This window comes from Electrophorus electricus, chromosome 15 (genome assembly GCF_013358815.1).
Source record: "Electrophorus electricus isolate fEleEle1 chromosome 15, fEleEle1.pri, whole genome shotgun sequence".
NCBI lineage: Eukaryota > Metazoa > Chordata > Actinopteri > Gymnotiformes > Gymnotidae > Electrophorus > Electrophorus electricus.
The window spans coordinates 5772159-5787786 of NC_049549.1; positions in this window are offsets into that span (position 1 = coordinate 5772159).

Here is a 15628-nt window from a genome sequence, read left to right on the forward strand (position 1 = left end):
CAATTCACTGGCTCTGAGACTTAACCTGTCCTCAAACAACCTCCCTTCCAGCTTTCCTGACAGCATTTTCCAAATGGCGTGCAACGAAAGATGTCAAAGCTGACATCTCCAGCTAATCATGCCTTCTGGAACAGTTCTGCACAAGTCTGAGGAACACTGCATCAAAGCAGACTGTGGGCTCTGGCTCCAGTCTCCCAGCACACATCCAGACCAGGAAACAGCCTGAGCAAGCACCTCCCCGTGCCTCCCTGGGCTTTAATATTCCTGGTGAAAACTAACAAGTTTGTGGCTGTCATATTAAAAAGCCTGTCATGGCTCATTGTTGGCGAACGTATTACAGAAGCGGACGATCAGTGAGTGACGTTTAGGTTGGAATATGTTACACTGGGGGAAAAGTGGGAACAATAGCTGCAGTCTCTTTAATGTATTTGCTTTACATTTTATCATCTTGGAAGGGTTTTTAAAGCACTTTGGACAGTAATGGGGCTATCTGTAAAAAAGGTTTCCAACCAAGGTCTTGAATATAACAACAAAAGAATTAAATATACATACAGCGTCAAATAGACTTTACATCATTGTGCATACACAATCAGAAAATACACTATACCTTCATATGCTGCAGCAGCATTAAAACAAGTTTTTAATGACATGGCTGGGACACAAAAAACCTGATTCACCTTCACTTCACTGTTATATCAACAGGGTGCTAATTTGTTTATTTGTTTATCCACCCTGGCTCTGGGCTGTTTACAAGCGGGACAATGCCACCTCTTGCAGTCTTTTCTTGCCAACTCTGTTTCCTCCCAAGTAAAGGAAACAACACAACACTAAAACTGCAGGAGAAGGAAAGCAGGTTTAGGCGGAACAGGGCCATGAGAGAGTTTTTCTAACAAAGTAGCCACGCCATAAATCCGCAGCTCGGCCCATGGAAGGAAGTTGGGATATTATACATATATGTCCCTGAGGCCCTACACCTTCCTCCGCGCTCTGATTAAGAGGGCTCATTCATAAAGTGAACGAACAGGGATGTCCATTGTGCTTCCTTATCATAACTCATCGCCATTTGCGGTACAATCAGAGCCTACGGCAAAACCGATGTTCCGCTGATTTACGCCACGAGCTATGACGTTCTGTAATGAAATGGGATTGAAATATTATTCCTTTTTTAAAAAAAAATGTGTGTGGGGGGGGGGGGGGGGGAGTCGCGCGACAAAATAATAATAATAATAATAATAAGATGCATGCTGAAATATTGTCATTTTCTAGTTGTTCTATGAACAGGAAAAGCATAGTTATCATCAAATCGTGAAAGGCTTATTTAACGGTTGTCTTAATTCTATCGATAAATTAGTCGTACTAATATAAGAACTATTACTGTGTCAAATATTGCGTGCGTGCGCTCTAAACGTGGCAGGTCTGCGTCAACTCGAAGCCACGAAATCTCAGGTGGCGCGTTCGCGGTACACAGCTGCGCGTGCGCGAGGAGAGCGTGGCCGTGAGGTTTCCTATTTCTCATTTGGGAAATCAACGGAGTGCTCACGCGCGCGCACTATGCGCCCTTACTGTGGCCAGCGAGGAGGATGTGTGATCAGTGAAGATACAGGCCCGGACCTGTCAGAGCGGATGGCTTTATGTCAAGCAGTCTGTGTATCAGGGCAGAGAAAATATTAAATGTGAGTTAAGTGCGTTTCTCTACTAATTTATTATTTGTTCTTAACGACTATTAGTTATTAATTAAAAATAGTACCTTTGATAATAATTTCAGTTTATTGTCAGGTAAAATAGAGATGCGTGGCTAAGGTCTATGAGCGTGTCCCACATGCAAGCTTCCAAACACTCCTGAAGACTTTCGGACCATAGGTCTGCATGTTGTTTACACCACTAAATTGTGGACTTTGAGGAGGACCGAGAGCTTAGGACGCCATTTGGGACTGGGCTGAAATCCTGGACAATCTGCCTTCAATTTTCCCTCTGGCAGTTGCCAGCTTACTGGTTGCATGTGAAAGTGGACCCTGGAGTTTACTTTTTCAATTACCCATTAAGAGTAAATGGCAGTGTTGCCAGATCTCTGTTGATACCAACCACTTTCATGAAAACAGCACTTGACACCTGATAATATAGTGCATAAAACAGAGAGAGAAATGTATCAATTTCCATGTTAAGTGAAATGAATGAACTAAATCTGTTTTTATCTATTTTTTTTTTATTATTATTATTATTGCTATTATCCTATTAATCACACAAAGACATAATACAAACATTCCTTATGATTGATAAGTATTAATACAAATTTGTTCAGGGGCAAATTCAGAAACACCACTGGAAATAATTCTCATTTTTTTAATGTGAAGCACAAATATTGCGCCCAGGAGTAAAAACATTGAATAAATGCTTTAATTATGTTGATCCAGGCTCCAGAGCAGTCTTGGAAAAAAAATCTGAATCATCTGCTTCAAATCTGCTGGCCATTGCTCTGGATAGTATTTTAATGACTCCCTCCTTCCTCTCTCTCACTCTCACTCTCACAATCTCTCCCTCTCCCTCTCGCTTTCTCTCTCTCTCTCTCTCTCTCTCGAACCATGTGCTTGTGTTCCGTTGGGTTTTGATTAGCCCTGATTAAAAGACTTGCCAGCAAACTTCACAAACATGCAGGCTAGTGGCCCCTCCAAGTCAGCCAAATGGATTCCAGTGTGCATGTGTGTTTTATTTACATGCTAGATTTAGCATGAAAGATTATCTAATTCATATTCCGGTCCTGCCTAATTAAAGCTAAACCTTTATGTTATGAAAGATCAAGCAGGAGAGGGCATTGTCAGAGTCAATTTGAATGAATGTGTGCTGAAATTGTTTGGATGCATGTATTTTAAAAGGGTTTATGAAAGTGAAATACTGCTGTTTAGAGGGCAGGGAATCTACTCAGCCAATAGCTTTTATAGTAATTTAATATTTTATAATGACTTTATGATTAAGTTTAGAATGACTGTTTTGGCGTTCAGAAACATATGGGAAATAATAAAGGTTTCCTTTGCTTGGGATTCTAAATTCTGCATCTCCAGGACACTGAAATATAATCCAGTTTAAAGTTTCAGCTATGATATCGCTATGACAGTGCATAGGCCCTCGTTCTTTCGTATTCTTTCTCCATCTTCCACTTTGTGAATTGGTTGTCAGCTAAAAGTGCTGATGAAGTCAAACCAACTTTGCCCTGCAGTGGAAAGAATCTGCCCCCCCCCCCCCCCCCAAATCTGGAAACTTTGACTGTCATGTCAAAGTGAAATAGCTGAACGACCACTTAATGGGTGGAGAGCAGGGGCTTGGGGTTTTTTGGGTTTCATTATGCTGCTAGTTCACGGAATGACTATTGAGCAGTTCCAGCTCTGCCTCGCCACCGCAGAAACAGCAAGAGAGGAAGAGGATGCAAGGGAAAATTATTTTTCCCACACTACAAACGCTAGCCAATGGATCTATGCTATGCAGAAATGGAGAGATGCAACTATCTTTTCAGTTGCTGGTCTTAAAAATAGCTTTAAAAATGATGAACTCCTTATGTAAATAATCTATATCAAAATCACTACTTTACTAAATTTTAATATCATTTGCAACACTTATGTCACTGTAATGTGACATAAGGGGTTATATTACAAATTCTATAACTGGAAGTTTATATATTGTGTGCACTGTATGTAGTGTGAACCTGTGCTGTTTTGTCCTGGCCATGAGGACCCCATACAATGTATATAGTGAGAACCGGTGCTGTTTTGTCCTGGCCGGGAAGACCCAATACACTGGATATGTTTTTCTCTTTTCCTCCTACTGATTCAACTAATCATGAACTGAATAAGGCGCCTGGGATCACTGAAGTGTGCAAACAGTGTCTGCTGTGCCCAGCACTGGGACTGAGTAACACTGATATACAATATACTTTATTACACTATACTGCATTAGTGTATATAATATTAAAACATATGACTTTTACTCTACTGGTATAAGCGTTATTAAGAATTGTATTGATCTGATTAAGCCACTGTGTTCAGTAGAAGGAGAATTTATGTAATGTACCTGATTGCATCTATGGCCAGTGGCTTGCTTCACAGGTCACATGGAATGACCTTTTCTGCTGGATCTGAGCTTGGATCTGAGAGTCCCTTCATGTTGCATGCAGTGCCCAGCACTTGGAATCAGTGCTGTCGCCTTGCAGGCTGTCCACCGTGGGGACGAATGAGGACTGCTGTGCTTCTCCCCCTTTTGGTCAGCACAGCCTGCAGGCATGTTGCTATGTGTAGCCCTCTCTCACATCAGCCTGTCTGCTGCACACATGATAAGGTCAAATGTCAGTGCCAATTTTTTTGGTATTTTGTCTGGGTGAGTTATTGCGATCTGATGATGCGAGTGTAGGAGACTGACTGAAAGAGCGCCTGAGTGGTTATGCAGGGGTGATGCAGGAGAGGAATCTGGCACTATCCAAGGGAAAGTTGAATGTCTGGAGCTCTATGAATGCCAGGAATATTTTCCTTTTGTTAGTGAGTCAGGAGCATCCTTGATCACACAGAGAATGTTTGAAAGCACTTGTCCTACCCTCTGCCCAAACTATTCCACCTCTCCATGCTTCATTCTTGGCCTTGTTTTCTAGTCACATGCAATTTATATTAATCAATCTATTTTAACTTTGCTCAATCGCCATAATCAATTAAGCCTGAAGATAACAGAATGAAATTAGGCTGCCAGTCATGTAGTTCCATCAAAGCAGCTTGCCTATCTTGTTTATATGTATGTCAAGAACATTCTGTTTTTTAGGATCTACTCTCCATATTCAGAAAGATCATGAAAGAGAGCTGTAGAAGGCTATTTTTCTCTTTATTTACAGGCTGTTTACCCAGCCCCAGGAGGTGCAATAGCTCTGTCTTATACTCTCAGATGTTATCACTCACATGGAGTAATCCGAATCTTAGGGCCTTGAAATACATCTGTGTACTGCCTCCTTTTACTTCAGCAAAGAAGATGAAGATGCTTCTCTAGACATGACATCCCATTCACATGAAAACAACACCCATAAAAAGGTAGTCCTCCACAGTCATCCAAAAGTGGACTTACAAACAAAGACTTGGAATATGCAGTATTTCTTAAACACTGGTGCTAGCAATAAAGTCAGTGGGTGCTGATTGGTAGTAAATAAAGAACACAATTTTATATTGATCATGGTCACACAATGATAAACATGTAGGAAAGCAGTCATTTTTAAACCCATCTTGGACACATTTACGAGCACATTTTCGTAAAAGAGATTTAAGACTCTGGAGTCCATGTTTCTTGTGTGTAGGCTGGTGATTTGAGCAGCAGCTGTCTAAACACAACAGTGGTGAATGTGCAACTGGTGACAGGCTCAGCCTTACTGTCCTCCCCGCTCTTCGCTGGGACAGAATACTATTGCGACAGTAGGTGCACTTTGTTCATTTTCACAATACATGTTAACATTTTTGCCGATTATAAGTGGCATTCCTTAACAACATCTTACTATGATGTCTCTTAGACAGGCAAACATTTTGATTAAATCTTTATATGAATCTCATTCTTAGACAGGCAAACCTCTATTTGTTAACAATGTTTTAAAACAACATGCAAGCCTTTTCATTAGATTAATGATTTAGATTTAATTAGATTAGATTTAGATTGTTTTCATTATATATATACATTTAGTTAAACAAGTACAGACTATTTGCTATGCACCAATGTGTACCTCATGGTTAAGGGATGAGTTTAGCAAAAGCGCTATAATGCACAGCTTATTATATGACTTATTAATTTGTAATCTCTGGGCGTTGAGATGATCTTAACACTTCCATGTTTTTGGGAACCTAGCCATTATAAACCAAGTGACCTGGCCAAGACTCTGCAACCACAGAAAATGTAGCCAAGGTTTTGACCACCAATTACACTGCACTTAATGACGATGATGATTTCACTTGGAAAAAAGGACGGGTTCAAATATATTGTTTGTATAATTTTCCCATTATTTCACCATCTGTCCTTCATGGCAGTTACTATGACAGTGTTCATTTATTCACACTGACCATTGCCCATGTACACCAGCAAAAAACAAACTCTTCCAAGGGTAAATTCCCAATTCGTTCCAATCTGCAGCTTTGAAGAGCATTGAACAACAAATGTAGAATTCTTCCCCTCCTGCCATATGGTACCAACATGTCTCCAAGAGTTCATTTCGTGCTCCACAGTGGAAATACGACCATGTTAGCCACTGACGCCCAAGGCTCGGGGCCTGACGAATGCTTGGCCATGTGCAGTTGCAGTAAACTCCCTTGTGTTTGCATGTTCCCAGGCCCTGCATCCCAGAAGTCCAGTTGACTGAGATACAAATGGGGGGGTTTCCAATCTTCACCAGGCCACATCCAGCACTTGACAGCCTGCTGGCCACAGGGGCCTGTCTCTGATAATCACTCTCTGAGAAATTGTTTAAGTGCACCAGAAGGACACGCAGCTGACGTTTGCTACCTTTGCTAATGTTTTCGAACCCTACATGGATGTTCATTGTGGAATCGTCATATTAAAGTAATGCTACTCTTTATATTTACATTTTAGACCATTTTGGTCATACTGGTGAATACATATGTTTCACAAGTTACTGCCAATGACGTTGATTAAAAAAAATTCATCTTGATGTGACAAGGCTTAGCATTTAATTTTGTGAATGGTACATGGGATGAACTGCTTTTTCTAAGTCTCACCACAAGGCATGGTAAAAATGGCAGTAGGAAGATGTGACATTCAAGTTGTGGTTTGTGAGCCCATTTCACAACCTGTGAGAGATGATGCCCAGCTTTCCCATCTGACTCCTCCTCCTCCTCATCTGACTCCTCCTCCTCCCCATCTGACTCCTCCTCCTCCCCATCTGTTTTGAATCATCTGTAATAAGTTTGTGCTGTAAATGTTTAGAACCTGTAGGATGCTCGTTTGCTGCCAGTGTGACTGTGATTGCATCCTCAGGGATTACCCCCACATAAAAACCACAGCATCATTATCATCTCCCAGAGGTCTCACTGCACCCCCATGACCCTCTTCCACCTCCTCCTCACCCCTTCCTGGCAGAGTCCTCCTCCCCCCTTTCCCACTTTTCGTGCCAGGCTCGCTATTTTTGCTTAAAGGAGTTTAAAATGTATTTCATATGTGAAAGGGGAAGCTAATAGAAGGAGTTTTCTCTCATCTGAAAGAGCTTGGCTTTGCTGGGCCACAGCCTAACAGTAATTCTACCGTCATAATGACAGAAAGTGTCAACAGCTCCTCACTGAAATTCACCTGTTCCTGTAAAACTGAAAACAACAACAACAAAAACAATAAGTATTAGGGGTTTTTTTTAAAATCTTAGCCTTTAATCTTGTGCCAATTCCACTTAGACTTATTAATGTTATTCATATAACAATGTGTTTAACACATGATACATGTTTTTGTGAGTTTAAATTTTTTTTTTATTGAAGTATATTACATATAATCCTGCTTTGTCATTGTTTCCCAAATCTAGTTTAGAATTGTTGCTGCACTGTTTAGTGTTTTCCATGCTTTAAGATACTTGATTAAACTCTAATGCACCTGATCTTACAAGTGGCTGATATTTGATTGACTGATGATGAGTGAGAGGTAACACAGCAAGAAGAACATATAGGGCAATTCCCCATGAGTAAGCTCTACCATAGATTAAACCCATGCAAGATCACCAGTACTGATCCCTGTTGGAGTTCAACTGGACCAAATTAAACTCCACCATAATTAAACACTAATTAAAAGATTTTACTGCAAATATATATCAACACCACCTTTTAATTTTGTTGTTTTTTCCGTAAATGGGCCCATTGTTTTATATGACACTAAAGATTCATGGAGGCTCCCTGTATAGTGTACAAGCAGGGTCATCTCGTGTGCATGTAGACGGCACAAGGCCTTACATGCATATTTCGTGCTCTGTTCTTTATTTAACGATACGATGTCTTAATTTCCTCAGAACAAACTCATCATTTTGAGTACAGTAGAGTTCTCTAGTACAAAAAGATAAAGTAATATTAGCGCCACCTACTGCCCGTTAAAATAATGTTTGTTAATAAATTATTTAAGACAATGCAGATGGTTTAACTTCAGGGACCACTAAACCTCAGCTGGACCCGCAGAGTAGGATACAGGCGGACTGGGACAACTACCAACTAGGTAAAATGTCCAGAGCCTATGGGTCGCTACACTTTCATACTGAAAACCGCTGCGTAAAATTTAAAGCTAGGGTAACTGCTGTCAAATGTCAAACTAATAGACGCGGCAGTGCCAAATTTTGAAATTTTTCGATAATAAAGAAAACAGTTACTAATGGCTTCATTAGCTGAGCACGGTTTACTCTAATGAGTGCGCCGGGCCATCAGGGAGCTGTGCAGTATTATTTCACAAAGCACATTATAAACACATTGGCTGACCTGCAGTGCTGTATGCAAATAACGAAAGCTAAAAAACGGAATTTCTGCTCTCATTACAAACAGATTGGTCATAATGAGGAGCAGACTACGCTTCTGGTGTGTATTAGAACAGAAGGGCTTCTCTTTTTTTTAACACTTTTCCTTGAACAAAGCTTGCATCGAAATCCAGATTTGGTGCCCAGAGTTATATTTCACTGGGTGCTAGCAAACGTGTGTAAAGCTACATACACTAGTGATTTTAGGTCTTTACCGCTATCCATCCTATAGTTTGCACCATGTAGTCTAACAGTGCATGGTTATGGAGAATTTTGGTTATGTATCCGGATCAGTAATTTATGTAAAGAAAGCCGAGCAGTTGTTCATAAAGTTGGTCATGACAACTTCTTTATTCAAGCTTTTTATTCATTCTATTCACCACCAATCGTGGTTTAAGAAATAGTGCTGGAAATTCAAATGGGAACAAATGTAAAACTCATATTGATCAGTTAGGTAGGCATACTGTCAACAGAACCTACAGAGTCTATTGTCACCAGATTTTTAAATATGAAGTAAAAGTGCTAACCATTTTGTTTAACCTAATACGGTCTTTTACGAGTTTAAAAATGCCCTTGGTCTCACACGTACATAATTCATCGTTATTTTCTATAGTGCACAGCGCTTTATAGTTATAGTTATAGTTATAGTTATAGTTAAACAATTCATTTCGTTGAATCCAATCAGAAATAGCTAACAGTGGTTTTTCTAAATGCTGTTCCAATTATCGATAATTGGCCCTTAATAGGACGCAGACGAACGTATGTTTTCCATTTGATTTTCTAAGCTTTAAAACAAAGGTGTTATTAATAAAGATTTCGGTTGGATTTTCCCATGGGTGTTTGCTAGCAATGTTCTACATGACACAGAGAAGGATGAATATGAAGTATGTTTCAAATTAGCCACTGACTTCGTTCTAGCTCGGAGTAAATAAGCGTAAGGCGCATTCATCAATTAAGCCGCAGCGTTCAAGTTAGGCCACCAGAAATTCCAGAAAATCCACTCCTGACCGATTCATATGTTTTATTTATTTATTTACTTACTTTTTTTTTTTTTTAATAAATATGTTTTTATTCGTGTGAATTTATGTTAAACTCTTAAATGAAGGATTATCTAAAATCAACGATTTTCTTTACTTAATTCATCTGTTCACCCAGGAAAACATTAAGCAGCAAATATCAGCGTTTATAGGCCATAAACTGCAGCGCGCGATCCAGACTTTCCTTATCCCATGGCTTGTTCTTGCCACCTTGTGGGTAACAGTTATACAGAAGGCGCTTAAGCTATTTCATAAAACATTCGCACTTACTCCAGTTTGGAGGAGTGAACAGAAGTAGGCAGCATTCTAATTATTTGAAATATATATATTTGATTACATACTGAGTAGGCTATTTCGTATTTTTCTCTGAACTTGGGGGGAAAAACAGATGTGAAGTATCAATGTCTTTTTGGAATCAATATTTTTGTATTTGAAATTTTAAAAGTACTTTAATTTAGCCAGTCTAAAAATTTAAGTTGTTCATCAAACCTTCAAACATCCCACAGTAGTTATGTAAGGATCATAGAGCTATATTACCTTCACATAAGTGTAATAGACTTGGTGATCTTAATGTTTCTGTGGCTCTATCCATTTTGAACATTTTTCACTGAACCTTTTTCTGTAGGTCATTCTTTCGGTCATCAAACCTGAAAATTAACAATAGTTTGTTTGGAAACTTCAGTTGATCACAGAATCGTACCCATGCCTGTGGTAGCAGACAGTGTGCCAAAGTTGATTGCATAATCTATGATGAGCAGAGTGCTTAATGTTTGCTTGTAATTGAAATATACATTTTATTTATCTTTTTTACAAACATTTTGACATCCGTATTTTGTTCTTAATAACAAATGCTTAACAAAGTTGCATTTGTAATTAGTATTAAGATAAAGTACATTTTAAAAAATTTGTGCTGTCCCTGGACATGAGAGTCTTTTAACCAACATTTATCACACATCTGTCTAGTTATGGTTGGGTAAATGTAATAATATATGCATGATGTGTGTGCAACAACAATGTGGTTGGTATGTGGATATAAACATGTGTTTGTTATGCGAGGGGTTTAATTGGTTAACGGTAGCCTACACACTTACCAGGTGCATGTACACCTACGTATTCATGTAATTACCCAATCAGCCAATCAAGATGAATCTACAATCAAAAGCTTCAGTTATGTTCACATCAAATGTCAGAAGAGGAAGGGATGGAATCTGAGTGACTTTGACCCTTGGCATGGTTGTGGGTGCCAGATGTGGGTGTGTGTGTTTCAGAAACTGCTGAATTGCTGAAAGTTCAGTGTATAATCTAGAATTTACTCAGAATGGTGTAAAAGGAAAAAAGCATCCAGTGATCAGCAGTTTTTTGGGCAGAAGCGCCTTCTTAATGAAATAGGCCAGAGGAAAAATGGCCAGACCTAACAACTCTTTACAACAATGGTGCACAGTAAAGCATTTCAGGATGTACAACACTTAAAAATTTTAAGGAGCATGGGCTACAACAACAGATGACTGCATCAGGTTCCAGTCCTTGATATCTGATTCTATAGGGCACAGGCTCACCAAAACTGGACAACCAAAGATCGGAAAAAGTCACCTAGTCTGACGAATCTCCATTTATGTTGTTGCAGATGGTAAGGTCAGAATTTGGTGTAAACCAGATGAATCCAAGGACTTGTGTCAACAGGCCAGGCTGGTGGTGATGATGTAATTATGTGGGGAATGTTTTCTTGGCACATACTGGGCCCATTTAAATACCAGTTTGAATGCCAAATGCCACAGCCAGAGTGATGTTGCTGACTGTGTGCCTTTATGTGACTTTAGGGTCCCAATGTACTATTATTATAATGGTTTCTTCCAGCATAATAGTGCATCATGTCACCTCAGTTCATCTCAAACTGGTTCCATGCCCATGACATTGAGTTCTGTGTACTTCAGTGGCCTCCCCAGACACTAGATCTAAATCCAATAGAGCACCATTTGAAACACGAACATACAGCTGAGAAATCTGCAGCAATTACATGATACAGTCATGGACTAAAAAAGGAATGTATTCAACACTTTGTGAAATCCATGTCTTTAAGAATCGAAGCTGTTCCTAATTTGGACTGTTTTTCATGGCTCCATCAGACATGGCACTGTGCTGATAGTACGTTCCCTTCCTAACTTTAATTTCCTGACTCTCCGTTATACCACTGACCAGCCAATACTGAGCCATACAGATATTAGCTTTCCAAAATAGGCATTTCTTTGAATCTCTCAGCTGTATCCTCTGCATGATCTTTCAACACCTGTTCTTGCACCAGGAACACTTTGACTCCCACTGGAGCAAACACATTACAGATAGGATTTATTTGGAAATTTAAACATGTTATTACAAAATGGAAAAACTCAGACTAATGATAATTCTGTAGAAACTTTTTTTTTTTCTGTTCAGCCAGTGGAGGCACAGTTGTTGGTAAAAAAAATTTAAAGTGTCATAAAGATCCACAAATTGTCTGGTTCTTAGCAAACTACAGACTGCCCCTCTTTTAAATGAGAATTTAGCCAGGCATGTAAATGTTTGCAATTGGAGTTTTTCACTTACACACTGAGTCTAAAAGCACGACCATGAAAGCTCTCTTTGAAAGCAGGAGTTCCTGATCTGCCCTGAATTTGGACCCAAATACAGTACTTAATGTAGTTATTTTTCATCCAATCTATTTAAGTATCCAGTATTTGACATTTCAGCTAGCTCACATTAGACTGATTGCACATATACAAATGTCCCTTATAAAATCTTGCAGGGCAAACCTTGAAGCCAGTGGAAGGTCCCAGATATTAGAATTTGATTGATAGCCTGCAATCATTCTGAGTCTTGAATCTTCACTGGCTTCTTTTCACATGTATAATGAAACTGAGGCCGGCATCACACTAGACATATTCATTCACTGCCAATGTGACGGCACACAGTCAGCTTGGGATTTTGGCCTAATGAGAACTGAGCACAGTGATAAATAGAAGTAATTAGGAGTAGGTCTAGAATATGCAGACTCATAATAATAGGGCAGGTAAGGAAAATACATTAAAATCCACATTGCATTGAAGCTGCAGTAGTGACTGCCATCTACAGACCACTGAAGACATATACTACATGGTCCAAAGTATGTGGACACCTATATGAGCTTGTTAGAAATTGCCATTTCAATTCAGCGCAAAGGTGTTCAGTAGGGTTCATGTGAGGGCTTTAAAGCAGGCCACAAAAGTTCCTCCACAAAAAATTCATTAAACCATGACTTTATCAACTTTGCTTTGGCCACAATGATACATTCATTAAAGAATAGGAAAAAACTTTTCTAGATTGGAATTGTCTAAAATGTGCTTGATTACTCTAGCATTCTACCCTTCCTTGGAACTAAGGGAGCCCAAAAACCTGAAGGGCCCTATATTAGCCCCTCTTCCACCAAACTTTATTGTTGCTACTGTGCATTGTGCTAGTTAGGTAATATTCTCCTGACATTTGCCAAACCCAGATTCACCCATCAGACCAGATAGCAAAGTGAAACTGCTCACTCCACAGTACAAATTTCCATAAAATTGTCTAGTGCTGGAATGCTTTACACAACTCTGCCAACAACTGGCATTGTGCATAGTGAGCTTAGGTGTGCAGCTGTTTAGTCATAGAAACCTACTTCATGAAGCTCCAGACATACAGTACTTTTATTGGCAGTTTGGAACTCTGTAGTACATGATAGGCGACCCCATCCTGTGAATTTCCCTTGTCTGCTGTTCATTGTTGCTCCCACATATTTCCATTTCACAGTATAATTGCATTTAAAGTTGACTGCAGTATATGTATCAGGGCAGAACTTTCACAAATTGACTGGTGGCATCCTACATCAGTGCTAAAGTCACGGAGCTCTTCAGTACGACCTGTTCTACTGCCAATGTCTTTTCATGAGACTGCCTGCCTATGTGCTTGATTATACACACCTGTTAGCAATGGGGGTGGTTGAAACAAACTAAATTCAATAATTAGGTGGGCCATCCACATACTTTTGGCCATGTAGCATGCCACATATCTAAGCAGGCTGATTAAGCTAGCATGAGCTAGCTTCAAGGACAATGGACAAGACCTAGTCCTGGACCCAGAACAGAGACACAGGAAGGCAGCTGCAAGGATGTCAATCAAATATTTGAACGCTGTTAATGAGTCACTTAGCCGTACAGAAATAAAAGCTGTGTATCTTCAATGTTGAACTGCATGTCATGAGAAATACTATGTTTTTGTTAAAGGTAACACTGTTGTAACATTGCACAATAAGCTGTCAACATGTAGTTTATGTTCTATAAATATAACAAACTCTGAGTACAGATTAACTAACATACTTGTGACTGATAAAGTACTCACCATCAGTATGATTCCTAAAAGACTCATTTATATATTGCAACATAGGACAATAGATAACAACCAATCAGATATGCAGAGTTGCATGTGTGAGTCTGATTGTGTGTAGCCATAAACATGAAATCAGTGAACAAAAACAGAGACATATAAAATAGGTATTCATACAACAGTGGTGGTGACTGGTGTAGTGGTAACTCATCTTGATAGGCCAGATGAGAATAATGTAACAACACCCACTACACCAGTCACCACCTCTATGGTATAGTGGTAATAGCACACACATGCAAATCAACAAATCTCTGGGCTATGGGGTAAAGAAAGTAATTCAGACCTGTAGAACTGGTGAGCTAGTCTGTTAGATATTTTGTGTTTCCTCTTTTAAAATCTCTTAGAGAGACACATTCAAGGGAAAAAATCTCCAGTACTACTTACTGGCAAGGGTAAAGACTCTGGCTGATCATTACTCCCACTCCACAGGACAGCGTGTCAGTGAAACACAAAGGCAACACTTTGCTGACAGGAAACAGACAGCATTTGAGATGCACGCACTCGCGCGCACACACACACACACACACACACACACACACACTCACACAAACACACGCTTACTCTCTCTCTCTCTCTTGTCAACAACCAAACATGTTTTTTCTGAAACCAGTGAAGTCACCACTTCTTGTTCATGCTATTGCTGTTAGGTTTTGCACACGCTGTCACACTGTACATCTTTGCTCACTTTATATAACGTTAACATTTATAGTAAACACTTTTAACATCTACAGAAACCAAATAAAAGAGTAAAGCCTTTTAACTTTTTATCACTGGTTTTATTTACAATATCAGAAAGATGTTTTAAACAGAAGTGAAATCATACTTCACACACAACTCTTCACAACCCTTCTACAGCAAGCTAAAAACCTTTCCCTCAAAATATGTTTTCTTTTGTATTAAGACCACTTATCACATACTGCCTGATCTGCGATCAGATCTGTCATCTTGCAGAGTGACATAACCAGGATGCTGGCTGACCCCGCCCCCAAAAACACTGCCGCTCTGCACACGCCGTCCGCCATGTGAGAATCCAGCTGCACCCAGTAGGAGAACACCAGGATCAGCAAGAGTCCCAACAAAATAGGTCATCTATACCAACCAGAACAATACCCATTAAACACTGCGGTCAAGGAATGTACCTAGTAATTCTGTGACCAACGGGGAGTGTGCAAACACCAGCACAGCTCCAAAAACCAAATGGTAATATAATGGTAGGTAGGTTAATGATGGAATCATGATTCAAAATGTATCCCACTGCATCACTCAGGCATTTGAAAGCTGGTTCAGGCGTTACCAGTGAGAGTAAGTTACGCCTGTGCTGGAAAGCTGAAGAGATGCCAGGTTCAGCCATGTTTGACGTATACCTTATGAGTATAGTATAAGCAAACCTTTTTCATTTTGCATTATTTTCCCTTTTTGAATGCCGTAGGTTTGGTGTGCATCTCAAACAACTAGATATGAAAGAAATTTGCTCATACAGTTTTGGTAAAATAAATATAAAAAGTAAATTAAAAAAAACTGCTGGAAAAAAATCTCAGGTCTTAATTAAATAACAAGAAATAATAATACAGTGCAGAGCCTTTCAGCCGTGTACCAAAAGATTTATGGTATTTAAAGCAGGAAAGGTTAATGATATGGTTCATTCTGAATCTAAATGGTAACC